The sequence below is a fragment of the Bombyx mandarina genome, chromosome 04 (assembly GCF_030267445.1).
Source record: "Bombyx mandarina strain Sakado chromosome 04, ASM3026744v2".
NCBI classification, from domain to species: domain Eukaryota; kingdom Metazoa; phylum Arthropoda; class Insecta; order Lepidoptera; family Bombycidae; genus Bombyx; species Bombyx mandarina.
This window is the reverse complement of record NC_143211.1, coordinates 14,141,925-14,169,701: the sequence shown is the minus strand read 5'-3', so window position 1 is coordinate 14,169,701 and position 27,777 is coordinate 14,141,925. Positions and strand designations below refer to the sequence as shown.

Genomic DNA, 27,777 nt, shown 5'->3' with positions numbered 1-27,777 from the left:
AAGTGTTTCATGCTAAACTCAGGCAGCATTTGGAAGACTTAGATGGTGTGGAGTCTTTCATCGATGACGTCATAATATGGGGACGCACAAAGGAAGAGCATGATAGGAGGTTGGAGTGCCTTTTACAGCGTGCTAAGGAAGTAGGCATAAAGTTTAATCGCGATAAATGTAAATTCGGTGTACCCGAAATTACTTACCTAGGTCATAAGTTCGATGCGAATGGTATGCGGGCAGATGACTCAAAAGTCAAAGCTATTTTAGAAATGCCTTATCCGAAAGATAGGAAGGCGTTAGAGAGATTTTTAGGCATGGTTAATTATTTAGCTAAATTTATTTCTAATTACTCTGAGAGTGTGAATGTGTTACGGACCTTACTGAAAAAGGAATCCGAGTGGTTCTGGGAATCGCATCATTCCGAAGCTGTGGACAAGCTAAAAATGAAGCTTAGCTGTGCGCCTGTGCTGGCACTATACAGTGAGAGTGTACCGATAGTAGTGTCGGTGGACGCATCCAGTGTGGCGCTGGGTGCCGTGCTGCTACAGGACGGTCGTCCGGTAGAGTTCGCATCACTCACGCTCACCGACACTCAGACTAGGTATGCACACATAGAAAAAGAAATGCTAGCTATTGTGTTTGGGATTGAGCGGTTCAGGCAGTATATTTACGGTAGGTCCGACGTAACCGTACATACTGATCACAAGCCCCTAGAAGCATTATTCAACAAACCACTAGTTTCGGTTCCAGCTCGGTTGCAGAGGATGATGATGAGAGTGCAAGGGTATGATTTCAAAGTTGTATATACTCCGGGTAAAAATATGTATATTGCAGATACGCTATCTCGGGCTCCTTTGAATGAAATGATGAATGATCGGGTTTCTTCTGAAGTTAACGTGCAAACGTGTTTCATGATAGAAAATATACCGTATAGTAACAAAAAGTTGGAGGTAATTAAAAAAGAAACGGAGACGGACAGTGATTGTCAGTGTTTAATTAAGTACATAAAGCATGGCTGGCCAAAAAATAGACGTGATGTAAATGAAAAAATAAAAGTATTCTGGCCGTATCGCGAGGAACTTCATTATATAGAAGGGATTATTTTCAAGGGGGAACGTGTCTTTATACCCCGTGCTTTACGAGACGACATGTTGTTGAGGGTCCACGAGGGACATTTAGGTATCGAAAAATGCAAACGACGCGCGCGTGAAGTAATGTTTTGGCCCGGACTGTCTGAGGATGTGGAGCGAGAGGTGCGGCGGTGCGCAGCGTGTGCGTTACACGCGCCTCGACCGCACCGGCAACCGCTTCTACAGCACCCTGTGCCCGCGCTACCCTGGCATAAACTAGCCTCCGACATTTTTGAATATAGAAAGAAAAGCTATATTATCCTAGTCGATTACTTTTCTAACTACGTAGAAGTCGGACAGTTGGCGAATATTAGCTCTAAGCATGTTATTAATTTTTTGAGGGAACAGTTCGCGCGTCACGGCATTCCAGCACAATTAGTGACTGATAATGGTCCAGCGTACAGCTCACGAGAATTTAGAATGTTCATGCATGATTGGGAAGTACATCATGAGACGTCATCGCCTCATTACCCACAGTCGAATGGTAAAAGTGAAAGGACAGTACAGAGTGTGAAAAATCTGCTTAAAAAATGTATAGATTGAGGTCAGGATTTTTATTTGTCTTTGTTGAATTTTAGAACAACACCACGTAATGGATTGGATTCGCCTGCACAAATTCTCATGGGTAGACGTTTAAATACAAAATTACCAACTACTGCAGAGCTATTAAGGGAAAAAGTAGATAATGAAAGGAATTACAAAGCTATAATGATGAACAGAGAGAAAATTAAAAAACATTATGATAGATCGGCTAAATTGTTAAAACCGTTGTTATCGGGTGATAAGGCGACTCTAATTGGTAACGGCGTTAGGAAACCGGTGACAATAGTGGAAGGTACATCGCAACCTCGCTCCTATATTATCGAAGATGACTGCGGCAGTCGTTTTCGGCGTACTCGAAGTCAGTTGGTTGTGCGTACAACAGACCATAAAAAACGTGAAGGAAAGTCACTGAAACAACCGATTGTAAAAATTGAAAATAGCAGGACACCAACTGTGATTACGACAACTGTTCGTAGGCGTCGACAAAAGTCAATAACTAGTAGGCAACCGGGAACCAGTATTGACAATGAGAGTGACCCACAAGCAAGTGGACAGGTCAGTCCGACACAGAGCACAACCACCGATATTCAGTCTACTCAACTTGATGTCAGTGACGATTACGATAGTCCAGCTAGCTTTAGTGACCAGTTGTGTGCGCGGTCGCCAGCGTCGCCACCCGCGGTTCCTATTACAAGGTCTAAGGAAAGAACTGCACGAATGCTAAAAGAATTCTTTTTCGAGTGTGATTAGTTATATTATGTGCTGTATTATATGATTAGTATAAACAATAGATAATAATGTAAATAAGTAAAGTAAATAAGCTTAAAAAATATTTTTTTTGTACTGTAACTTGTAATTTTTTTTCTTTTTTTTTCTCGTTAAAGGAAGATGTAGTATATTTATAATGACGTAGTGAGGGTGTCTTTAAAAATAAATCAGTATGAAACCAACTGGCGTGTGTTTCACTACAATAACTAGACCGAATACATTCTAGCCAAAAACAATGCTACTATAACGAACATTTTAGCATAGAGCAAATTGAAAAAATATCTGTTGAGCATCAATTTATACATATTTCTTAAACTTATCAAATGAATATCAGTAATTTTGATATTATCTATATATTAATACGTGAAGCAAAAACTTTGTATACCTTTTTACGAAAATTGTGGGGACGGAGGAGTATGAAATTTTCCACACTTATAGAGATTATAGAGAAGAAGTGTACAATGCTAATATTTTTTTAAACTAATGTATAAAAGATACATTAAATCAATAAAGAAAACATTACACACACATTACATACCATGTATTTGACGCACACACGCATGCATACTACTTATTGTCAAACTTTTGTGCTTGACGTCTGTGATCAAATTGAGAATGGATTAAATATTGTTTGTCTTGGCGAAATTGTGATTATAGAAGTATAAAATACAATCATATTGTAATAGTGAACAAACTTACAATTCCAATTAATTATAGTCGAATTTCGACTACTGCGGGACCTCTAGTAATTCTAAATAGGTAACGTAAAATCGTTGCAGCCAAATGGGTAAGGCCTGGTCCCAGGCCAAATATATCGAGACATATTTTGAAAGAAAAAATAATAATAATAGAGGTGTATACGTTCACACAGAACTTCAACGGCGAAGGATTAAAATCGCGGAACAATATGAAAAAAAAATACTTTTGTAAATAAATAACTGGTAAGCATATTTTGTGTCGGGATTTTGAGGTATCACCATATTGCCTTATTTGTCATCGTGCGTTCCAACAAAACCCAATAATGCAATAACCATTAAGACTTCACCCTCCATTAACCATTTAGTAAACAGGTAAGCCGGGAGTTTGTCTATTCATGGCAATATAAACTGATTTAAATACTAAAAAAGTACCTCGGAGTGTAGTTCTTAGAATCTGTCCTAGAAACATTGTAACATATTTGTTTATCTATATATATATAAATGAATTGCTGTTCGTTAGTCTCGCTAAAACTCGCGAATGGCTGGACCGATTTGGCTAATTTTGGTCTTGAATTATTCGTGGAAGTCCAGAGAAGGTTTAAAAGGTGAATAAATATGAAAATGCTCGGAATTATATAAAAACAAACAATTTTGTTTTTTCTTCGATGTGTCCCTGTCGGACGGATTCCTTTTGGTTTTTTTTAAGTTTATTTTATACAAAATCGATTGAGGCACTACGAAGTCTGCCGGGTCAGCTAGTGGTTAAATAAACGCGTTATGCCCCATAACACGTTTTTGTTGACTCTTGCGTGATGATTTCTATCCCTTTTTCGGGTCAGAATATGAAAGTATTAGGGTAGCATTAAACGTTCAAAAGGTTCCTGGCGTATTCATATTTCGAAATGATCATTGTTTCACGATTTGCAACATATCCTTGACAGGATGTATTTATCCACTTTAAGCCCTTATCGCAATTGGTAAGGCAATAAATAATAGGATGTTTGCTCAACAATACACTAGCCACTTGAAATACTAGTGCACGATGATAACGGATTTCACACAAAACTATTATAATATTACGTGTCCGAATCCCCCAAGTCAAGTGATTTTTATGGTTCGTTTCATACATGAATTAATCGTTTGCTTTTGTATTGAATTTTCGTAAGATTTGTGCTTTATTCGTATTGTTTTATAAATTAAGCCATTTAAAATATAAAGGGTATAAAACACTTCTTGTTTCTTACCTAACTTTCTATCCTCGTCGTTAATCCCGTCTTGAACATATAATATGCAATAATGTCGTGTAAATAGACGGTAAAAATAACACTTTTTGGCAGTCCTCTTGGTTGATCGTTAGTATTATCAACATCATCAGACTACAAACGTTCAATGCTGGACATAGACCTCTCACACGCTTCGCCACTTTTTTTTTCTACCTAAGGTGATAGCCTTGAGACATAGACATATAGCCTTGAGTAGGTGAGCTCACGGGGCTTTTGAGCCCAGGTTTGCCTGACGACGTTGCTAACACGAACCCTAGCAAGAGCCGTGCTTCGCAGAATCTACCACCGGATCGGAAACGCGACCCACTGAGAAGATCCGGCGAGAAACTCAGTGGGCTGTGTCTGATGGTGCTTCGCCACAATGACCAGTCTTGTGTAGCCCACATTTTTTACTGCCTAAATGAGTGGATGAGCTATCGGCCTACCTGGTATTAAGTTGTTACTGGAGCCCATTGACATCTATAACGTAAATGCCGCCATTCACTTTGAGACAAAAGGTCTAAGTCTCAGTTCTACAGTACAACGGCTGACCCACCCTTCAAAGCGAAACGTTATAATGCTTCATTGCAGAAATCGGCATCAGACTTCATCGACGCATCCAACAGATTCCCGCCACCTTTAATAGAGAGAGGGAAAGAGATCGAGAATTTCTCGACGTCGCCCAAAACACGTCATTACGGATCCTCCCGATCCATTAACGGTGCTTTTAGGTACCACAAGCATCGGTTACCGTCCTCGTCGAACCCGTCGCTAGCGACGAATTGCTCGACGAGCAAATTAACCCATAGACACAGTCCACTGAGTTTCTCGCCGGATTTTCTCAGTGGGTCGCGTTTCCGATCCGGTGGTAGATTCTGCGAAGCACTGCTCTTGTTATGGTCAGTGTTAACAACACTCCGGTTTGAGCCCCGTGAGCTCACTTACATGTTAGGGCGAAGCTGAAATAGCCTCTCAAGGCTATCAGAATGGGCAGAGAAAAAAAAAGATTTTTTTGGCATAAGCAGAACATTATGACATTTTGCATACCTACGCACACACGAAACGAGAATACAGATCTCTAATTTAAATTAGCTACTGATTTTCCTCAGCGTAACCCACTTTATCCAACACCAGTCCAACGTTTTACAATTCACATTCACATAGATTAGGCTTAGTGCGACTTAAATATTATTAGAAATGACATTTTAATACGTCAGTCGTGATCGTGCACGCTTATTAGAGTGGTACTACTGCACGGCGCGTGTGTAACCGAGTGGTGGAACTGATGAGGCCGGATGTCCTTTATCAAGGGACATTACACTCCCCAAGTTTTGTATGCGGTACGAACATTTTACAATACCTTTAATCGATACTAACAAAATGCTGTGAAGTAAGTTTCGATCGTGTATGCTTTTTTTGGGTGATCGAGCTCGCAGCCCACCTGGTGTTAAATGGCTACTGGAGCCCATAGACATCTACAATGTAAATGCGCCCACTTTGAGAAGGTCTCAGTATAGTTACAGCGGCTGCCCCACCCTTCAAACCGAAACGCATTACTACTTCACGGCAGAAATAGGCAGGGCGGTGGTACCTACCCGTGCGGAATCACAAGAGGTCCTACCACCAGTAAATGCACTTATGATATATCGATCATGCGTTTTAGTTTGTACGACAGTTATTACAAGTAAGTAGGTACATTAGTACAACCGTTATTATTACAAATTTATTTAGGGTTAATTTTCAAAATTAGCACCGCAGTTCATATTCTGCGTGCGAACTTCGGCTTTCGAAAACTATGGGTAAGTTGTTTACTTGACTCCGTCAATCAATAAGTAATAATGAAACGTATGATGTGCTTTAAAAAAGCTAACTGTAAGCTCAATTTTGTTTTCTTCTTTCATAATCGTCTATCTAAATCGCGAAAAAGGTCATAATATGATATAATCATTTCTTCTTTTATATTATTATTCATGGTGTTTACGAACAGTATTTTTTATTTTATTTCAAAAGAGACATTAAAAATTTTAATTATTCAAGAATTATTTATTATAGAAAAAAAGTGTTTGAAAATAATAAAGTAAGCAAAAATCGAACTTATCAAAGTATAAAAGTAACGGTAAGAAGAATGGTAAAATAATGTAACTTTAAGTCGATTCGGTAGCGAAAACCAATATAATACAGGAAGTAGTGACGATCAAACAAAACAACTCTAACAAAAAGTTGAAGCTATCTTGTTTGATATTAGAAAAACAAACCTAACCTTGACGAATTCTATGTATTTTAAAAAGCAAATTATTAAATAAATAAACTTAATGTGATCAAAGAATAAACTTGAATGTACAGCAGGTATTTAAACTCTGAAACAATTATTTCTTTAACGATATTTAAGGTCAGAGATTCAAGATAGAGGAATTATTTTACTATGGAAAGAAGACACGAAAACTTACGGCTTGGCATTACGGCTTGGCGGCAGACGTGGTGGTAGGACCTCTTGTGAGTCCGCGCGGGTAGGTACCACCGCCCTGCCTATTTCTGCCGTGAAGCAGTTATGCGTTTCGGTTTGAAGGATGGGGCGTCCGTTGTAACTATACTGAGATCTTAGAACTTATATCTCAGGTGGGTGGCGCATTTACGTTGTAAATGTCTATGGGCTCCAGTAACCACTTAACACCAGGTGGGCTGTGAGCTCATCCACCCAATACCCAAGCAATAAAAAAAAGCCTAGGCAGCGCGGTGGTACCCACATTTCTTGTCCCAACACGGCAAGAAATGTGGTCTAGCCGCCGAGCCCACGGCTCACCTTGCTAAACTATCTATATTTACTTAAAGATAGTACTGAGAACTAATATATACTCTAGTACTAACTAGAAACTATTTATATTTAATTCATATTCGAATCTATGAGTTGTTCACAGTGACAAAAGGGGTATGACGTCATATGATACTAGAAAACATATTCGTCATCAGATTACGCTTCAAGTGGCTAGGAAACAAACATTTTTTTTCCGCGATATTCCTCATATCCAAAGGAACCGTTCGTTCAAATCGTTGTTGGTAATAACGAGTCGGTTAAATTTATTTAGTCCTATTTATTTAGTTAGCCGTGGTTCCGATCTTGATTCAAATTATTTCCTAAGTAAATTTCTATTATAACTACAATACTTAGTCTGGCCATAAATACTGTTACAATTAAAAATAAACAAAATATTACATTTGAATTTCGAATCTGTCATTTTTGTATGATTGCTCATTGAGTTTTCTCATTTTGGCGCCAATACATTGTACAATATTTTGCGATATTAAAATGGAGTGGGGTGATAAAGAGAACCGAATCGCTGTGATTGCATTACACAAAGTAGGTATGGAGCCAAATGCAATTTTTAAAACTCTCCATACGCTTGGTATTAGTAAAATGTTTGTGTACCGGGCTACTAATAGTTGCAATGAGATCTCCTCTGTTTGTGACAGAAAAAGATCTGGCCGTCCACGTTGTGTTCGTACGAAAGAGGTAGTCAAAGCAGTAAGGGAAAGAATTCGAAGAAATCCTGTTCGAAAGCAGAAGATTTTATCTCGGGAGATGAAGATATCACCTAGAACCATGTCACGTATTTTAAAATATGACTTAGCACTTGCAGCCTATAAGAGACGTACTGGTCATTTCTTACCTGATAATTTAAAAGAGAATAGGGTGGTAAAATCGAAACAACTACTGAAGCGGTACGCAAAGGGACATCATAGAAAAATTTTGTTTACGGATGAGAAAATTTTTACAATTGAGCAACATTTTAACAAAAAAAATTACCGTATTTATGCTCAAAGCTCTAAGGAAGCTTCCCAATTAGTCGACAGAGTGCAACGTCGGCACTATCTGACTTCAGTGATGGTTTGGTGGAGTATTAGCTATGAAGGAGTGACTGGGCCATACTTTTGTGAAAAAGGTATCAAAACATCGGCACAAGTGTTTTTTTTTTTTTTTTTATTGCTTAGATGTGTGGACGAGCTCACAGCCCACCTGGTGTTAAGTGGTTACTGGAGCCCATAGACATCTACAAAGTAGACGCGCCACCCACCTTGAGATACAAGTTCTAAAGTCTCAGTATAGTTACAACGGCTGCCCCACCCTTCAAACCGAAACGCATTACTGCTTCACGGCAGAAATAGGCAGGGTGGTGGTACCTACCCGTGCGGACTTACAAGTGGTCCTACCACCAGTAAAAAAAGTGTATCAAGATACCATTCTTGAGAAGGTAGTGAAGCCCCTTAACAACACTATGTTCAATAATCAATAATGGTCCTTCCAGCAAGACTCGGCGCCAGGTCATAAAGCTCGGTCTAGGCAGTCTTGGTTGGAAACGAACGTTTAGGACTTCATCAGAGCTGAAGACTGGCCGTCGTTTAGTCCCGATCTTAATCCGCTGGACTATGATTTATGGTCAGTTTTAGAGAGTACGGCTTGCTCTAAACGCCATGATAATTTGGAGTCCCTAAAACAATCCGTACGATTGGTAGTGAAAAATTTTCCCATGGAAAGAGTGCGTGCTTCTATTGATAACTGGCCTCAACGTTTAAAGGACTGTATTGCAGCCAATGGAGGCCACTTCGAATAAGCTTTTTATACTTTAAATTGTTTTATATTTATGTATTAAACTAACACACTGTAAAAGTAATAAATGTTATTTGCAATAGAGTTTTTTTATTTTTTATTATAACAGTGTTTATGACCAGACTAAGTATAATACGCCAAAACCTATATTCATAATGAAGAACTTCCATCGTGACAGAAAATCAAACCCGTTTTAACAAATTTATGATTACCTACTAGTGATAGGATGTATGTTGTCCTCGTGAAGGAAGAGAACATTCTGTCTATTTCTCGAGGTGATTCGCCTTGTAATTCCTGCAGGATCGAGCTGATGCTAAAAAACATATCCGAAACATGGACACGTTTGCCCGTTTAAATTACAACAAAAAAAATACAAATACAAATTTTATACACGCTTAAAATATAGAAAGCAGTCGTTCTAATTCAAAATGCCGACCGCATCGGCGCCGTAGGTGTAAAAACTAAAATTCCGACAGTCGGAAGATCGTCTGATAAATGGAGAGCAGACTGTTCTGCTTCTGAACAGAATTAATGTAATACTAATGACGCGATTCGTAAGCAACGGGCGCAGGACACGAAATTCGTTTTGAATTTTAAAGTAGGTACTTTTTTTAAAATTAATTCTTCGTTGAAAATATCCGATACGATTACACGTTGTTTGCTTTTGTCAAATTATATATATATATATATGTGTGCGTGCGTGCGTGCGTGCGCGTGTGTGTGTGTGTGTGTGTGCGTGTGTGTGTGTGTGTTTAAATAATACAACATCGCTCAGAAAAACTTACAGCCCAAAACCTTTAAATTCCGGTTGCATTGGACTAACACCTAAACCGGTTGTAATTGAAATCCGTGATTATTTTGCTGTTCAAATAAGCATGACGGTAGTACTTATCTTTGCGTGCTCTTCATACATTTATACCTATATTTATGTCAGTATTGATCAATACATAGATTCCATGACAACATGTCATAAATAATGAACATTTTTATATTATGTAAAGATTTATTGATCAAAGCAGCCGTTGTGGATAAACAATTCAAGCGAACTGCACGCAGAATCCTCAATTTCTTATCTTGCGAGAGAATGGGTTATGTCAATGTTGCGACAACACAGACAGACACACACACACAACATTGTTGTCATCAACATGTGTCAACGTGCTACAATTGCCTATGGAAATATGGAAATATAATTATCTCGAGTAAAACTAATGGAATTTAGTAACTTTAAATGACATATTAACTATAAACTAGAGGTCCCGCAGTAGTCGAAATTCGACTATAATTAATTGGAATTTTAAGTTGGTACACTATTATGATTGTATTTTATACTTCTATAATAACAAATTTCGCCAAGACTACACTATAAAAATATTAACAAAGACAAACAATATTTGATATCATTTTGACAACAGACGTCAAGAACAAAAGTTTGACAATAAATAGTATGCATGCGTGTGTGCGTCAAATACATGGTATGTAGTGTGTGTAATGTTTTCTTTATTGATTTAATGTATCTTTTATGCATTATTTTTAAAAAATATTAGCATTGTGCACTTCTTCTCTATATTCTCTATAAGTGTGGAAAATTTCATACTTCTCCGTCCGCGCAATTTTCGTAAAAAGGGATACAAAGTTTTTGCTTAACGTATTAATATATATGATGCATTAATAAAATCGGAATTTCGGTCTCATGTTTCGGGTTCAGTTTAAGCGATTTCCTTGGATTCTGATAATCACTTTACAGCAGGTAGAATGTGAATTTTATTAATTTAGGTAATATGAAATGTTTGCGATCATACTTTCGGTAAAGCTAATGGTATAACCCCTCAAGATTAGTGGTATAGCTAGACAAAAGGTCATGTTTGCGATCAAGACTAGACAAGACAACACATTCGGGGACCATCTTTAATTTATTGTCGTTAACATTTAAATGCGGTAAAGAATATACCTTTTTTCCTGATACAAATAAACATTCATTTAACTAATCTAATACGTTAATGAAATAAAGTCGAATACTTTCACACCAACCGAATACATACAACCATGAGCCTTTATATGAAACTTCTTAAATTTATAAAACCACAGAATTTGCACACATGGACAGTCTTCGTAAAATCCTTAAAATGTATTGATTAACTGACTGACTGATGACGCGAACGAATTACGAAAATGTGTGATGAGTTTAATAATGGCACTAAAAACTTATTTTTGTACTTTGAAAAAAATTATACTGACGCCGACAGCAAACCGAACTCGAAGCCGCTACAATGTATTCAGAATCACTAACCATTAGACCAATAAGGCAATCAATAACTAACTTCTACGCCGGTAACTAAAACAAACCCGTGACAGTATTGATCATATCTACGACGAGGCAAATCATAGGGGAATGCTAATCCGAAACATTAGCAGTTCAACACAACAATGCTTATAATAATATGTAGTTCATATATGAATAAATACTATATTTGTAAATTCATACCTATATGTACGTACATATTGGAGATTACATACAGACCTCAAGCTATTTAGAAATTTAACTAACACTTGTATAAACTGTAACGGTTAATATATAAAATTGGGATTGTTTCAGAATGTTCGCTGGAATAATAAATACTAGGCTCTTTCCACGTCTAATTTTAATTTTAATGCGTTTCCTATGTTTCCGGGATATTGCAGATATCGCTAAAAGGTTGATTAAAAGTTTATAATAGGATATTAGGAGCAGACAAAACTCTGTACTATTTTTATTGTATTTTATTTATTGGCCCAGTAGGTAGACGAGCATACGGCCCATCTGATGGCGCTTAGTTACCGTCGCCCATGGACTTCACCAGAGCCAAGCCGCTGCCTACCGTTAAGTACTCTCCACAAGCCTCTTTAGAAGAAGAACATGTCATAGTGCTCGGCAAACACCGTGGAGGGGGGAGTTCATTCCAAGCTGGATGGTACGTGGCAAAAAAGATCTCTGGAAATCTGTGGATGAACGCAGTGGCTCCAGGTAGTATGGATGTACTCTACTCCGGTGACGGGCGATGCGATGGTAAAAACGAGATTATGGTATCATCTCAAACAATTCCACTGAGCACTCCCCATGGAACATACGGTACAAAATACAGAGAGAAGCGAAGTCCCTTCGATGACGCTCAGGTCCCGAGCGATCCGTGAGAATGGAATTATCGACAATCCGAACGGCTCTCTTCTGTATGGAGTCAAATATAACTAGTTGGTATTTGGGAGCCCCGGCCCAGAGGTAAGAGCAGTACTCCATGCGAGGCCGGACTTGTGCTTTATAAAGCAAAAGTCTATGTCCAGACGTGAAGTACCGCTTCGCTCTGTTGAGGACTCCCAGCATTTCGGAAGCCAACTTGGCTTTGCCCTTCAAATGACTCCGAAATCGGATATCGCTCGAAATGTCGACCCCAAGTTCCTGATATTCGTGGAAGGTTGCAGGGATACTCCTTGGAATTGCGAAAGAATTGGAATTGAAAAGTTTGATCAGGATGTCAGCCTCTTTTTTCGCAGTATGTCTTACTATTGTTATTTATTTCTAGTCCATTTGCACTGCAAACCCACTAAATTAAAAATCGTGGTTACAACTAATATATTATTGTATTATAAATCGTAAAAAACCCTTTCCAATGGATAATTTGAAATTGAGAAGCATGCCCAAAAGCGCGGTATTTCAAGGCAAAAACATGGGCTGTGGAAGACGCAAATGGAGCTTTGCTAACAGAGGTTGATGAGGTAGTAGACAGGTGGAGAGCTTATTGCGAAGACTTGTACGCAAATGCCACAGCAAGAGCAATAAACATACGACACAGCATGAGCGATGTTCCTCAAGAACCCGAAATCTTAAAATCCGAAATCGAACTTGCGATTAAAAAGCTCAAAAGTAATAAATCTGCCGGAAGTAACTGTATTTTTGCCAAGGATCTGAAGCTTATCGGAGATAAGGGTATATGCATCACACAAAACTTATGCAATCAAATATGGAGTAGCGGCGAATAGATCAGTACGTACTGTACGTGATAAACGAGCGTCTTAAAGTATTCTTGCAGTGGCAGATACTAGTAGAGCAAGCGGGTTTTGTTAAGGGACGAGGCACAAGAGAACAAATCCTGAATGTTAGGCAGATTATTGAGAAATGCCGAGAGTTTTACTGGTGGTAGGACCTCTTGTGAGTCTGCACGGGTAGGTACCACCACCCTGCCTATTTCTGTCGTGAAGCAGTAATGCGTTTCGGTTTGAAGGGTGGGGCAGCCGTTGTAACTATAATTGAGACCTTAGAACTTATATCTCAAGGTGGGTGGCGCATTTACGTTGTAGATGTCTATGGGCTCCAGTAACCACTTAATACCAGGTGGGCTGTGAGCTCGTCCACTCATCTAAGCAATAAAAAAAAAAAAAAGTTCAACATTCCGATGCTGATGTGCTTCTTTGACTATTCAAAGGCATTCGATTGTGTTAAATGGGAATGCCTACGGAATATCCTATCGGAAATGGGGGTACCACAACACCTCATCGTTCTCATCGCAAACCTTTACCAGGAGGGAAGCACAGTAGTGAAGGTGAACAACGTCCTGTCAAGGCCCTTTAAGCCTCAAAAAGGTGTTAGGCAAGGATGTATATTATCTCCGATTCTTTTCAACATTTACAGGGAATACATTATGAGACGAGCCTTAGATGGCTGGGAGGGTGGAGTATCCATTGGCGGCAGGAAAATCAGCAACCTCCGTTATGCAGATGACACCACACTGTTCGCATCATCCGAGCAAGAACTAGCCCAACTCTTTACTAGGGTGGCGGAGGAGAGTGAATTAGTTGGCCTAACCATTAATAAGGCGAAGACCAAGGTATTGATGGTGGACAGACCCGGTATGCTTATTCGCTCTAATGAACTGCATGACTTGGAATTTGTTGACCAGTTCGTTTATCTTGGCTCTCTTCGTTGTGGCGAGGGTGGCAGCGAAAAGGAGATAGCTAGAAGAACCCAAATGTCCAAAGTCTCAATTTTTCTTTATGGCGCCGAATCCTGGACGATAAGGCGAAGTGAGAGAGCAAAGATCGACGCTTTTGAAATGTGGTGTTGGAGACGAATGTTGCGAATTCCATGGACAGCACGCCGGATCAACCTGTCCATTCTGAAGGAGCTCGGTATTGTCACAAGGCTGTCCGCTATCTGCTTCCAACGTATTCTCGCGTACTTCGGCCACATCGCTCGTAGAGGCCCCGATAACTTGGAGAAGCTGATGGTAGTTGGTCAGGTTGACGGGAGAAGATCACGCGGACGCTCACCTACCCGCTGGTCTGATCTGGTTAAGACGCTCACCCGCCTACCAATAACCGAGGCTATAAAGACCGCCGAGGACAGGAAGACGTGGGGAAGCATTGTGCATCGAGTTGTCCACATTTTAGATTAGACATGACCTTCAGTAATGAAGAGACCGACTCAGAAGAAGAATGGATAATTAAACTTAAAAAAATAAAAGTATAAATCACTAACATTTTATGAAATTCTTGAATCGTGACTTATCATTCAATAAATGTTTTAGGACGTGTTAAAAATAATACAAAATTTATCCAGTTTAATGTTTTTCATTAGCACTAATTTAGTTATGTGTTTACTGTTGGCAATAAAAATCTTGTTATAAATGAATTAATGAACCGGTTTGAATCGACTAAAACTATGTATTTTCATAATATTATAACTGTAGATAAAGTTTAGACTTGTGGAAAATTGAAGAATTTCGTGGTGCGATTGTGTCTAGAATTTGGGTTAATAGTAAAATTGTAATTAATCGTGATTGACTGCTTCAGTTAGCACGTTACAGTCATAATGGTACTTTTTTTTTTTTTGGTCTGGAGGAAATCGCCGGAATTCCGCCCTCCCCTGGGGATGGAGGGCGGGGCATGTCGGAGTCGAACTAACTAAAACCTCCTGTCGCTCAACAACCCGCGTCCGAACCTCGCATGAGACCAGAACCCATGAAAAGGTAAAGGGGGGAAAGTGAAGCGTTTAGTGCGATCATACTAAGTAGAAACATGTCTCAATAATTTTCTTAATGTTAGATTCCAATAGCCGCTTCATTAATGTAAACACAGCACGTGTTCCCTATATGCCAAAAAAGTGTTCAGACTTTAAAACCCTACTGGTTACACACAAGCTAATCGTTTTTAAGTCACATAGTGCTTCTAAAAAGTCTCTAATCTATGTATATAAAAATTAATTGCTGTTCGTTAGTCTCGCTAAAACTCGAGAACGGCTGGACCGATTTGGCTAATTTTGGTCTTGAATTATTCGTGGAAGTCCAGGGGAGGTTTAAAAGGTGAGAAAATATAAAAAAGCTCGGAATTATATAAAAACAAACAATTTTGTTTTTCCTTTGATGTGTGTGTCCCCTTGATGTGTCTTTTATTTATCGATTGAGGCACTACGAAGTCTACCGGGTCAGCTAGTATGTAATAAATTTCTTTCAGATTTTTCGTTTACGAATATTCTTTATAGAAAAATATATAAAGTTATCTCAAGTTTGTTTTTTATCATAAAAGAGTTTATAAATTAAAAGTAATTAGCACCGTTTTTCTTTAATTTTAGACACTTAAGACTGTGCACATTATTTGAGTCAGTATTACGAATTCTGTGTCAGTGTAAACGCGTCGCTAAGTACCGACCTCGCGTGCGCCCAGTGAAAGTACTCGTTAAAAGAATTTGTTATAAACAAACAGTGCGACGATTCGATACGCGTACGAATCGTAAATTAGGACATTTGAAATTCTTTCGTGTACAACACTTCCTGTCGCCGCCGTGAAAACACGACGCGACGGTAGCAATTCGCTTGTAATTCATCACTTTCAATTTAAACAACCAGAAATGTCCGCTGTCTAATTATATTACGTTAGCTTTGTGCAATCAGAATGAAATGTTTCTGATTATATATAGTATTTGTATATACAATACATAAAGGAACAAGAATTTATATCGACGAAAATATTTTTTAGTTCTAAATGTTTCTTCAAATCGATTCCAGATGTTTCTGATTCCGATTTCAATAATATTAGAAATTATTACTACATACTTCAGAGAAAAAAAAACGTTTGACGTTTATTAACATCGTTAATTTTTTTAAAACGACAACGTGAATTTCTATAAAATTAAAGATACTTTATTAACTGCTTTTTTTTCAAGCCGGGGGTCGATCCTCCTACGAGGTCCCCGCGCCTAGGGGGGCGCGCGGGGTATGTGGGACTTGACGATCTGCAGGTTGGGAGCAGACCGCAGGCCCAAGGAATTTTAGGGCCCTATACTAAATACAAAATACATTAGCAAAATACATAGAAACATTTTAGAAAGTAAGTCTTTTAAATTCATCGTTATTATTTAGCTGTTACGACTCAGTAAAATAAATACAACGTCTTTGCTTTAGAACGCGGACGTTGTTAAGTATTAAAATTACTAATATTTCATACACAATTTTTCCAATATTACAAGATTCGAAAGTGAGAAAGATTTGTATCATTGAGGTATTTCAACAGTAATTCTTTACATCACTATAATTATTACACAACGAATGAGAAATGTAAACACAAATCAAATTAAAGACTTTCAATAGTTCCATCACAAACTAGTTTGAGTATGTTTCCTATAACTGCATTATCATTTGTAGTGAAATAAGATTATTATGAATTATCATTTTCATGTAATAATTGACAGTGTGTTCCACTTTACCAAAATTATATATTAAAAGCAGATGCTTTTATTCTTCTTTTTACAACATTTTATATATAGTCTTCCATAAAACACAGTATTTAAATAAATTAAATAAATATATCAGAGTAGTTTCTGGATATTTACCTAAGTTAGAACGCCGCCGATCACTAGTGTTGGGGGTAGTCAATATTAGGCTCGATTAGAACATAATGATGAAGATACTTTGAAATTTACGTACTGGATTTATTCAGGAAATATAATAAATAGCGTAATTGAAATGTGTCAAAATGTAAAAAACGCGAGAAAACGTGCGCGCCAATCATTAGCATGTGCAACGTAAGTCCTTACGAAATTCACGATTATTTTCGGTCACAATAAAAAAGCGGCTGTGATACAAACCAAAACATGTCTATTTGATAAATATACGTGACATGCTATAAAGAAAAAACATGCTAATGTTAACTATGGTTTCTTTTGTTACCATTTTTATTGTAACAACAGATATTAACAGGCGAAAATAGTATCGAAATCAAAGGTCAGTAAATAGACGTATTTAGTATACCTATATTTTTAAAAATTATTTTTATGTGCGTAGTGGAAACTTATATCTGTCTCTCTCGCACGCCCGCTTTTGATGGTGACGTAATCGAAAATTATATTCAACCTTTCTCCTTAAAGGTTATTTGTTATGTAAATTAATAATTCCCTTAGCATTTTATATTTTTTTGAGTTCTATGTTGTACATTTATTCGTTTTACAGTGTCTAAAATTTCGGCTATTTTACTATTTTACTATATTCGAACCCGTCGCTTGCGACGAAGGGCTCGACTACTAAATTAACCCACAGACACAGCTCACTGAGTTTCTCGCCGGATCTTCTCAGTGGATCGCGTTTCCGATCCGGTGGTAGATTCTGCGAAGCACGGCTCTTGCTAGGGTTCGTGTTAGCACGTCGTTAGGTTTGAGCCCCGTGAGCACACTTTACTAGTTAAGGTTACGCTGAAATAGCCTCTCAAGGCTATCAGCTTAGGTAGGTAAAAAAAAACCCAGCTACGCGTGGTTTGGTAAGCGAACCCACATAGCTCAGCCTACATGCAAACAATTACCCTATCAAGAGCAATGCTTCACTGAATCTATCACATCGGAATCGCGACCGATTGAGAAGATGCGGCAAAAGACTCAGTGGTTTATGACTATGGGTTAAGTTGAAGTTGACGCTAACTGATGCTTGCTGTGCAGATGCCTGAATCTCGCTAACGAGATTTTCAAAAAAGTTTGCATAAACACCAAATTCAAAACAATCTATCGGGCAACTTTAGCTGCTTAGAGGAAAACCTTCCCTTTGTCGTTACCCCCAAGTGTTTTATCATAATATTTAGTTATTAATTAAGTATGTTTTCCCTTGGTAAGCCGGAATATAAACACCGCCATAGTGACATGATTGAAAGAGGTACACTGGGCTACTTATTAATGTTGGTGCAAAATACATAATTCGTTTAATTTATTTTTTCCCTGCCTATGCTGATAGCCTTGAGAGGCTATATCAGGTTACCCTAGCGTGTGTAGGTGAGCTCACGGGGCTCAAACCGAAGAGTTGCTAACACTGACCCTAGCAAGAGCAGTGCTTCGCAGAATCTACCACTGGATCGGAAACGCGACCCACTGAGAAGATCCGGCGAGAAACTCAGTGGGCTGTGTCTGTCGGTTAATTCGCTCGTCGAGCCCTTCGTCGCAAGCGACGGGTTCGACGAGGACGGTGACCGGTGCTTGTAGTGCCTAAAAGCACCGTTAATGGATCAGGAGGATCCGTGATGACGTGCTTAGGGCGATGTCGACGGTTTATCATTCGGTCTACAGGATCGGGTATGTAGTTTCCAGCGGCTTCGTTTAATAAGACCGATTCTGTTATCACACTACACTTAGAACCAAACAATCGTTAGAAGACCTAAATATTACGTTTACGATTAATGGAATTCGAAAACAATGCACCTTGTTAAGTCAAACTCAGAAATACAAAGGTAACGGCCCATGTAAGATAAGGTAATTAATTATCAAAGTATATTCTCTATTCATGTTTTTGTGGTTATTTTAAACGTTCAAATCGTTCACTATGTGTCGGTTGCCTTTGTCTACTGAGTTTCCCGCCGGATCTTCTCAGTGGGTTGCGTTTCCGATCCGGTAGTAAATTCTGCGATGCACTGCGCTACCTAGGGCCAGTGTTAGCAACACTCCCGGTTTGAGCCCCGAGAGCTCACCCACACGCTAGGGTGAAGCTGAAATAGCCGCCCAAGCCTATCAGCATAGGTAGTGAAAAAGAGGGAAAAAGTCGGTTGATGCTAATACGCAAACAATCCTACCATATGCTGCCTGGACAATGTAAGTGATAGTTTGTTCGGCGATTATTTAGAAGATGGGGTCTCTACTATGCGGCATCTTCAATCTATTGCTTCTACTATCTAAATAAGGCCTCGAGCTCCTGTCTCAAAGTGGGCAGGGGTATTCACGTTGTTCTAGTGTGTAATCTTCTGCCCAACAAAGCAATAGAAAAAAATGTCTAAAATTCATCATAACATAAGTTGTATGTATGTGTTTCTATTGACTGATTATCGGTCAAGTAATTTATAGTCCATTAAATTAACATAAAACTTCGCTTAAGAATCTCCTCGTGGCAAGTAGCGAATCGATGAGAAAATAAGTTACTTGTGACATCGAGAATAGAATATACAACGTACAACTCTGTTTACAACTTTCTATGGAACAAGTTGTGCCATTGTATCTATGAGAGCACAAGTCGTAAACAGATCGTTTTTTTTTACAAAATTAATGAATACTATATTATTAAGGTAGGTATGTACATAATAATCAATAGTGTCTGCTGCACGCGTCCTTGGTAATATGTGACGAACAATTTTAAATATGCACCTTGGACTCGACGCTATCTACCAAACAATACACTAATATGTTCATTTTGCATATTTTATATGTAACTTATAGATTCTACGGACCTATGTGTATAGGCAGCGTAAAAAATGACCGTTATACATAATAGAGGTATACTCAAATGAAACAGTAGGTATGGTTAGTTTGTAATTTTTTTCATTAATAGGAAAAAACTAAAATTAACTACCGATTCATAAAAATACCCGTTTTTAATTAACGATTCGTTAATTAGTGATAAGGCGTCTAGTGGAACCCAATGACTCTCAGGCGAATGCACATCGAGATAATTCTTTACCTACATTTACTAGCGTCTTACTTTCTTCAACGGTAAACTCGCTAATTCTATAATGTTTAAGCAAATACGACTTTCTTTAAAGAAACATCAACATAAATGCCAGTAAGGCTTCAATTATGTAGGTAATGTCGACAGGGGAACACATCGAACCTAAGTGTCATAATTCACGTCTCACGAGTAAACAGCGCATGAGAGGCTACGTGGAAAGAACTGCTGAGTTCGCCAAGAAATGAGCATATTAATATTATAAAAGTTTTCAAGGATTCCTTGTATAATTCAATTACGGTTAAGGGACATACGCGCAAACGTAGAACCAGTATCACCTGACGGGTAAACATTGGCAGGTCATACTGTAACGTCCTATAAAATTTACCGTTAATCTGCTGTCGACTATCACAGGCACGGTTCAGCTCCTCTTCATGACACAGACACAGGCACTGAACAGAAGCAAATAATAAAACTATCACTGGTTAGGGATCACTTCACACGGTCACCGTTGGTGTTCGCACATTTCGTCGTTGGGTGTATGAGCGCAACGAGATCCGCGAGTGCGCACGGGGCCTGCAAATGCGACGGACCGTGAATGTTCGCCTACCTGCTGCGCTTGCGTGTCGCTAGCCGGTCCGCTAACCCTGCATAAACGACACTGCCCGCCGCCATCTTTAATTACAACCTCTCCACAAAAAAGATAAATCCAATTTTAGCGTATTGCCGGTGAGCGAATACGCACAGCTTTTGTCGAAAGACGCTAAACTAATTTTAATTGTTGTTCTGATTTCTTAGAATACCCTTGTACTAGCAAGGTGATAGGCGTGAAAGCCTTATTCTGTTTTAGCGTTGAATATCAGCGCCATCTGTCGTTGATCTAGAAGATATGGAAAATGTAAGTCTTTATTCAAGTTGGTTTTAAGTTTAATTTCACCCTCGTTTTCAAGATTTTCTAAGATACTGGTTCGATAAAATTTTAATGAACTCATATACAATCCAAAATATTAAACTGAAATGTTTAATTTACGTAAGCCGCATTATGGATGAAATTATAAAGCCTTACTGACTTTAAGTAAATTTATTAATAAAGTTTTCAATTAATCGAATCGAATTCCTCGTGACAATTTACTCTTGATATGCAGCAACAGATGGCGCTACTTGTACCCGTTCAGCCTGCGGTTATGGAAATTGTTAATCATCTGAGATCTTGGCAATATAAAGATCAGAGTTATGGTAATTAAAACATTCGTATTTATAGTTTTATTAAGAATACCTCGAGAACATCGAGCTATCTTGTCCTTATCTGGCTAATTATATGCATACCCATTTTGACAGAAGGCTCTAAGTTAGAAATATCGTTTAAATTATTATAACTTATATTCTTATATTCTGTTACTAAAACTGGTTTCGAAGTTTGAGAAACAATTGTTTGTTGTTTGTTAGCTACCAAAGCCTTTCAATGTAGACAAACAGCTTCCGCCAATGAGGATTGGTTAGGTTGAATTTTTATTTTGGAAAAAATACTCTTTCACAATAACAAATCGGAAAAATGATAGGTAGGGTAACCTTATCTTCGACTTGTTTGGCGTCCAGGAAGTACTTTGTTTTAACAGTCGACATTTCGTTTCTTTAAGTATATATACCTAACGTATACTGTGTAACACCAAAGTTCGGGGTGTATAATTATTAAAAAATACAAAAACATACTCTTGAGGATGGAGGATCCAAAACACACAATGTTGAATCACAAAGTACTGGCTTAAGCTATCAGGAGTTGTCAGTAGCGTGTCTTCGTGGAGCTTAAAAGAAGAGACCTAAATGGTTTTAAATCGCTCACGAACGATACGACCGCGATTTAAAAAAATGATTTACGGAGAGAGACTCTGGTGGTAGATATATTTTTTCAAAATTAGATGAAAACCTAACTACTTGACTTGTATCGTATTAAGGAAAATATAAAAGGAAAGGGTGAAGATGAGGTTTTTATTTTTTAAAAGCTTTATCCCCTATATTTACTGGTGGTAGGACCTCTTGTGAGTCCGCATGGGTAGGTACCACCACCCGCCTATTTCAGCCGTGAAGCAGTAATGCGTATCGATTTGAAGGGCGGGGCAGCCGTTGTAACTTTACTGAGAACTTAGAACTTATATCTCAAGGTGGGTGGCGCATGCAAGTTGTAGATGTCTATGGACCCCAGTAACCACTTAACATTAGGTGAGCTGTGAGCACGTCCACCCGTCTAAGTAATAAAAAAAATATCCCCGAAAATTCGTCCGTCTAGTTCACGGAATAGATGTCTAGTTGCACACGCTGCACGAAACAGAGCCTCGTGCTCCGCACTACACGCTGTAGTAGTAAGCTCAGTTCAACTAAGCTAATTTCATAACGACAATTTTCTTTAAGTACATGATAGTTTACAGATTCTTAGAGTAAGCACTATATTTGAGGCAGACCTATAGGAAAAAAACCCGGTCAAGTCGAACGACTTCGTTAGCAACGAGATGTCCCCTGAGCGAATGATCTGATTTTGAAAGAAAATTTCCCAAAGTATTAACGGTAAAGTATTAACGGCCTTCTGGTGTAGTGGTAAGTGACATGGTCACTACACAAGGGGGTCGCGGGTTCGAATCCCGCCAAGGGGAGATATTTGTATGATAAATATAAATGTCTTTTCCAGGGTTATGGATGTATATTAAATATATGTATGTGTATAATAAAAATCTTACATTTATTTCCGTTATCTGGTACCTGTAACACAAGTTCTTTACGAACTTATCACGGGACCAGTTAACGTGGCGTGATTGTTAGTAAATATTTATTTATTAATATTTATTGATGGGCGCTAGCACAAAAAAAAAGATACACGTACACGTATACGTATATATACGTATACATTATGTACTTTGAAGTTCTAGCCGCGTAGTTGCACCATCTTGTTGGAACAAACTTGTAAGATGACAAAGATGGACGAACTCACAGGTTCGACTAGAAGAATTCCCTAATCATACGTCCATAATTCACACTATTGACATTCGTCGTCCGGTCCCGGAAATTTTCAAAAAAGAAAGCTTGCGTGCCCGTTTGCTACCGTTCACCGTTCTCGTCGAACCAGTCGCTTGCGACGAAGGAATCCACGAGCGAATTATCTCATAGACACAGCCCACTGAGTTTCTCGCCGGATCTTGTCAGTGGCTCGCGTTTCCGATCCGGTGGTAGATTCTGCGAAGCACTGCTCTTGCTAGGGTCAGTGTTAGCATCACTCCGGTTTGAGCCCCGTGAGCTCACCTACTAGCTAAGGTTGCGCTGAAATAGCCTCTCAAAGCTATCAGCTTAGGTAGGAGAAAAAAAACCTTTGCTTGTTTGCGTGCCGCTTATATAAAAATGAACCTCGTCGCTACAAAAAATTCAATTCACGTACCAAAAACACTCAAACATTGATCTTCATCTCGTTTTGCTCCACTTCACCAAATCTATATATTTTTTTCAGCAAAGGAAGGCGCATTTAATACGATGACAATAAACATGATTGACGGACCCTTACTGTTTCTACAATGTATGATGTTAATAGAATTGCCTCATATTACATGTGATTAATCGCAACACGTTTAAGTAGCACGTGTTTAGTTCCAATTATCTAGCATCTACATGATTATATTACGACATGCACATACCTGTGTATAATATCGTCTAGGATGTAAATACGAGTGCTCTCTTTAGTTATAAACCTATTAAAATAGTTTCATGGTTCAAGTCATTTCATGAAAGTTTCCAAAAACATAACCATTTTTAGAGCAGAAGATCCTACAGGGATATTTATCTGACTGAGTTACTATTGGGTTGGTTGGGCGGATGTGCTCGCGGCTTCTGTTAAGTGGTTATCGAAGCCTACGGATGTCAAGAACATAAATACCGCCCCCACATTGAAACATGTGTCTCAGTTTTACAGCCTAACAGATGCCCCACCCTTCAGAGCGAAATGTATTACTAGTTCAAGGCAGAAATAGGCAGGGTGGTGGTACTTACACGTACGGACCTCAAGACACCCAACCACCGATAACGCAAATTATATTTTTTCAGATATGATTTTTATCCTACGATGTTATTCCTTCACCGTAGAAGTCATTCGTAAACGTGTGCTTAGAAAAATTGTTAGAAACATTAGAAAAATTGTTACCTGCATGGGGGATTCAAATACCGGCAGAGTTACATTTTAATACTTATATCGACAGAAACGCCATTGGTTTTGAAACAAAGATTATTTATTCAGGAAATTCATGTTTGACCGTCGTTCCATGCTTGATTACTACGACAAGCGATTCCGATCCGGTAGTAGATTCATTCGCGAAGCAACTGTTCTTGAGTTGTAAGGTCTCCTTTGGAGGCGCTCGGGCAGCTGTTAGCAAATCCTATCCCTCTTGGCATTTGCTCGCCCACCTGTCCTGGTGAAACTGAAAAGGCCTCCGGGCCACCAGTAATCCTTCAATCCTAAAGAAAAAAAAAAACTACGACAAAGAAATAATCCTTGAAAACGAAACGACCAAGTTCGTGTGCCGAAGGTAAACTCATTTACCGAATGGCACGAATTCCTTGCGTCGTATTGATACGTAATAAATTAAAGCTACGATTAATTTACATAGTTAATGCGGTGGTCTTTCATGTTGATGAATCAAGCATAGATAACGCACATAAATTAGTTATAGATAAGCAACTCAAGCACTCATCAAAAATGTTTACGGACGTCGGCCACTAGATGGCCTCGCTTCGATTAGTTTCTCATTGCTCTTGTTGATGGCAGTAACATATTACCTATCCTAGATTTTGCTTTTAAATCAAGGATTTTGTAAATTTACAGAAACCACAAATTGATAAAATTTCATCTATTTATCTATAACCAATAAAGCCTTGTTAGATTTTTGTTTCTGTGTTAAGTTATACAATAATTAAATGCTATAACATTAACAACATATAAGTTTAGGGACATCCGCTACAACATGTCGCTAGTTTCCATACAATTTTTTTTGTCTTATAGTATCTTATAGTTTCAGGACCCTGGAATGAAACACCAGCAACGTCATGACAACATCAACATAGTACTAAATTCATGTACCTGACAACAGATGGCAGCACTTTGAAGATTTAGTTCTAGTCTCGCGTATAAGCTGAAATGCACATTTTATTTGTAAACGTTGGTCGTTGATACAAAATTCTCCAAGGTTCAAAGTTTGAGGCATTGCTTACCTAAGACTAAGGATTAAGATTAGCATGGGTAGGTGACAACGATCTATATGATTGAAAGGAAGATGTGTTCGCTGTCCACTTAATAGACCTATTGACACATGGTAAATTCTATCTCCCATCTTGAAACAATAGACCAAAGTCCTATTTCCCTTGACTAATAGCGTTCATTAAGCCGAAACTGACTGCTCCAGGATGAATTAGGCAAGAAGATAATGTTAATAAAATCCAATAATTTTTTTTTATTGCTTAGATGGTTGGACGAGCTCACAGCCCACATGGTGTTAAATGGTTACTGGAGCCCATAGACATCCACAACGTAATTGCGCCACCCACCTTGAGATATAAGTTCTAAGGTCTCAAGTATAGTTACAACGGCTGCCCCACCCTTCAAACCGAAACGCAATATTGCTTCACGGCAGAAATAGACAGGGTGGTGGTACCCACCCGCGGGGACTCACAAGAGTTCCTACCACCAGTAATGACAGTAGTTTGATCGATACGTAGTTTTACTATTTCCTAGGCAATCGAAACATTTCACCAGTGCCATTATTTTCATCTAAATTTATTAATAGATTCTCCCGATCCACTCTCGGCACTCCAAGCACCGTTCTCATCGAAAGCGACAAAGAGTTATATTACATATGTATACAGGACACCCTCTACATATACGAATATATTATAGTGGCGTGGCTACCACTATCCTGATCCATGGTAGGACCACGCAGTCCTACCACCAGAATAAATGTTTCAGATTCGCAATTCTTATATTCTAAACAACTACACAACTCAATACCACAGTAGGCTGCAATTAGCTGCCCTCCAGCAATGCCAGAAGCGATCACGTTAAACGCTATAATTATAACCTAGCGAGTAAATTGTGTTTTATAAGATAAAATTTATTGCTCCAATGATGTCGTAATTCAATCGACCGTCGCCAATGTCAGCATTATAAGACGCTGCTGATTTAATATCGTAAACATTACGTTTTATTGATCAGCATCACGTGCGTTTGCTTGGTTCAAATGAAGCTTCTCCATTAAGCAATATTAAGTAGAATTGACCGGTGAACTCGTCGCTAAAGAGAGGTGGTATTAACTGGTGGTAGGACCTCTTGTGAGTCCGCGCGGGTAGGCACCACCACCCTGCCTATTTCTGCCGTGAAGCAGTAATGCGTTTCGGTTTGAAGAGTGGCGCAGCCGTTGTAACTATACAACTTATATCTCAACTCAATCTCAGACTTCGTAGTGCCTCAATCGACAAATAAAATATCTAAACTTAAAACAAACAAAAGGAATCCGTCCGACGTGGGACGCATCAAAGGAAAAACAAATTTGTTATTTTTATTTAATATCGAGCATTTTCATATTTATCTACCTTTTAAACCTTCTCTCGACTTCCACAAATAATTCAAGACCAAAATTAGCCAAATCGGTCCAGCCGTTCTCGAGTTTTAGCGAGACTAACGAACAGCAATTCATTTATATATAGATATCAACATATATATAAAGATAGATAGATATAGATTAGCATTAACAATTCGATGCTTTTAATTGAACTTCAACTAAGCTTACCCCATTCAAATAGCTGAAGAAGTTTTTGTGTTATGATATTTTTTCCAAATTTTAACAGCTCTTCTGCAAAGTTGCAAAAAAGTTACTTAAACCAAATAACCTTTCACTTCTCGATATGATATGAACCATAAGTTATTTTGTAAATAACTAGCTGTTACCCGCGTGTTCAAGGAAACGTGTTCCCGAGAGGTATGAGATGTTTTTTCGACTCTGATCTCTAATGCTTATTCCTTTGATTATATGACGTGTATATAATCAAAGGCTTATTCCTTAAAAAAACGTATCGATCCGTTGCTTTGTTTCGACGTCAAAGGAGAACAAACAAACACACTTGTACTTTTATATCATTAGTATAGCATGAATAATTTGTTATGATTTCCATAAAATATTTAATAATACTATCATAATATTTTTCTTTTATTAATTATTCATTGCTAAAGGGCTATAAACGCGCGTTATTTAATTTATTACCGTATTAATAAACGTGGTAGCCTAGCAATGGTTGCCTACAGCCTACAGCGCGTTCAGAACACGAGATAGACTAAGGTACCATTCGCAGCAGTTATGAAGAACATCATATATTATTTTAAATTTTAAACGGATGCCAATAAATCAGATATAAAACATAACATCCCGTAACAGGATGCGACAGACCACAGCGCAAAATAAACATCGTTATAAGTTAAACACTCAAAGATTTAATCATAAATTAGATTTAATTATATTAATTGTTTGTGTCCGTTTACATACATAATGGATGTGAAACTAAAATATTGTGATCAAAAATTCTCAAAAAATTTTAAAGGACTTTATTCTTCTAGCTATAAGTACCACTTATTACAACCAAACGTAGTTCTTTTTTAAGTTAAGCTAGATTGACGATCTCACGGCTTATCTAGTGTTAAGGCGTTTCCGGAAGCTATAAAAACAAACACGAAAAGCATCCCTGTTTCGGCAAGGCCGGATAGTTTTATCTGTAAATGAAGCTTAAAAGGTTTCTTTGATGATAGGTAGCAGCTTTTACAAAACAATA

At 38.3% G+C, this 27,777-nt stretch overlaps 1 protein-coding gene across 2 annotated transcripts in view; it reads right to left on the bottom strand.

Annotated features, from left to right (window-relative positions):
* Window positions 1-20,733, bottom strand: part of ck (unconventional myosin-VIIa ck) — a 61,994-nt gene extending 41,261 nt beyond the window's left edge. Inside the window, exon 1 of one of the 2 annotated variants that reach the window (XM_028178382.2) lies at window positions 20,321-20,733. The gene's annotated coding sequence lies outside the window, so the exon portion shown is untranslated. Of the gene's footprint in view, window positions 1-5,442; window positions 5,532-20,320 lie in introns of those variants that run through there. The other variant, XM_089727115.1, reaches the window with a different exon arrangement.
* Window positions 20,734-27,777: the final 7,044 nt, after the last annotated feature.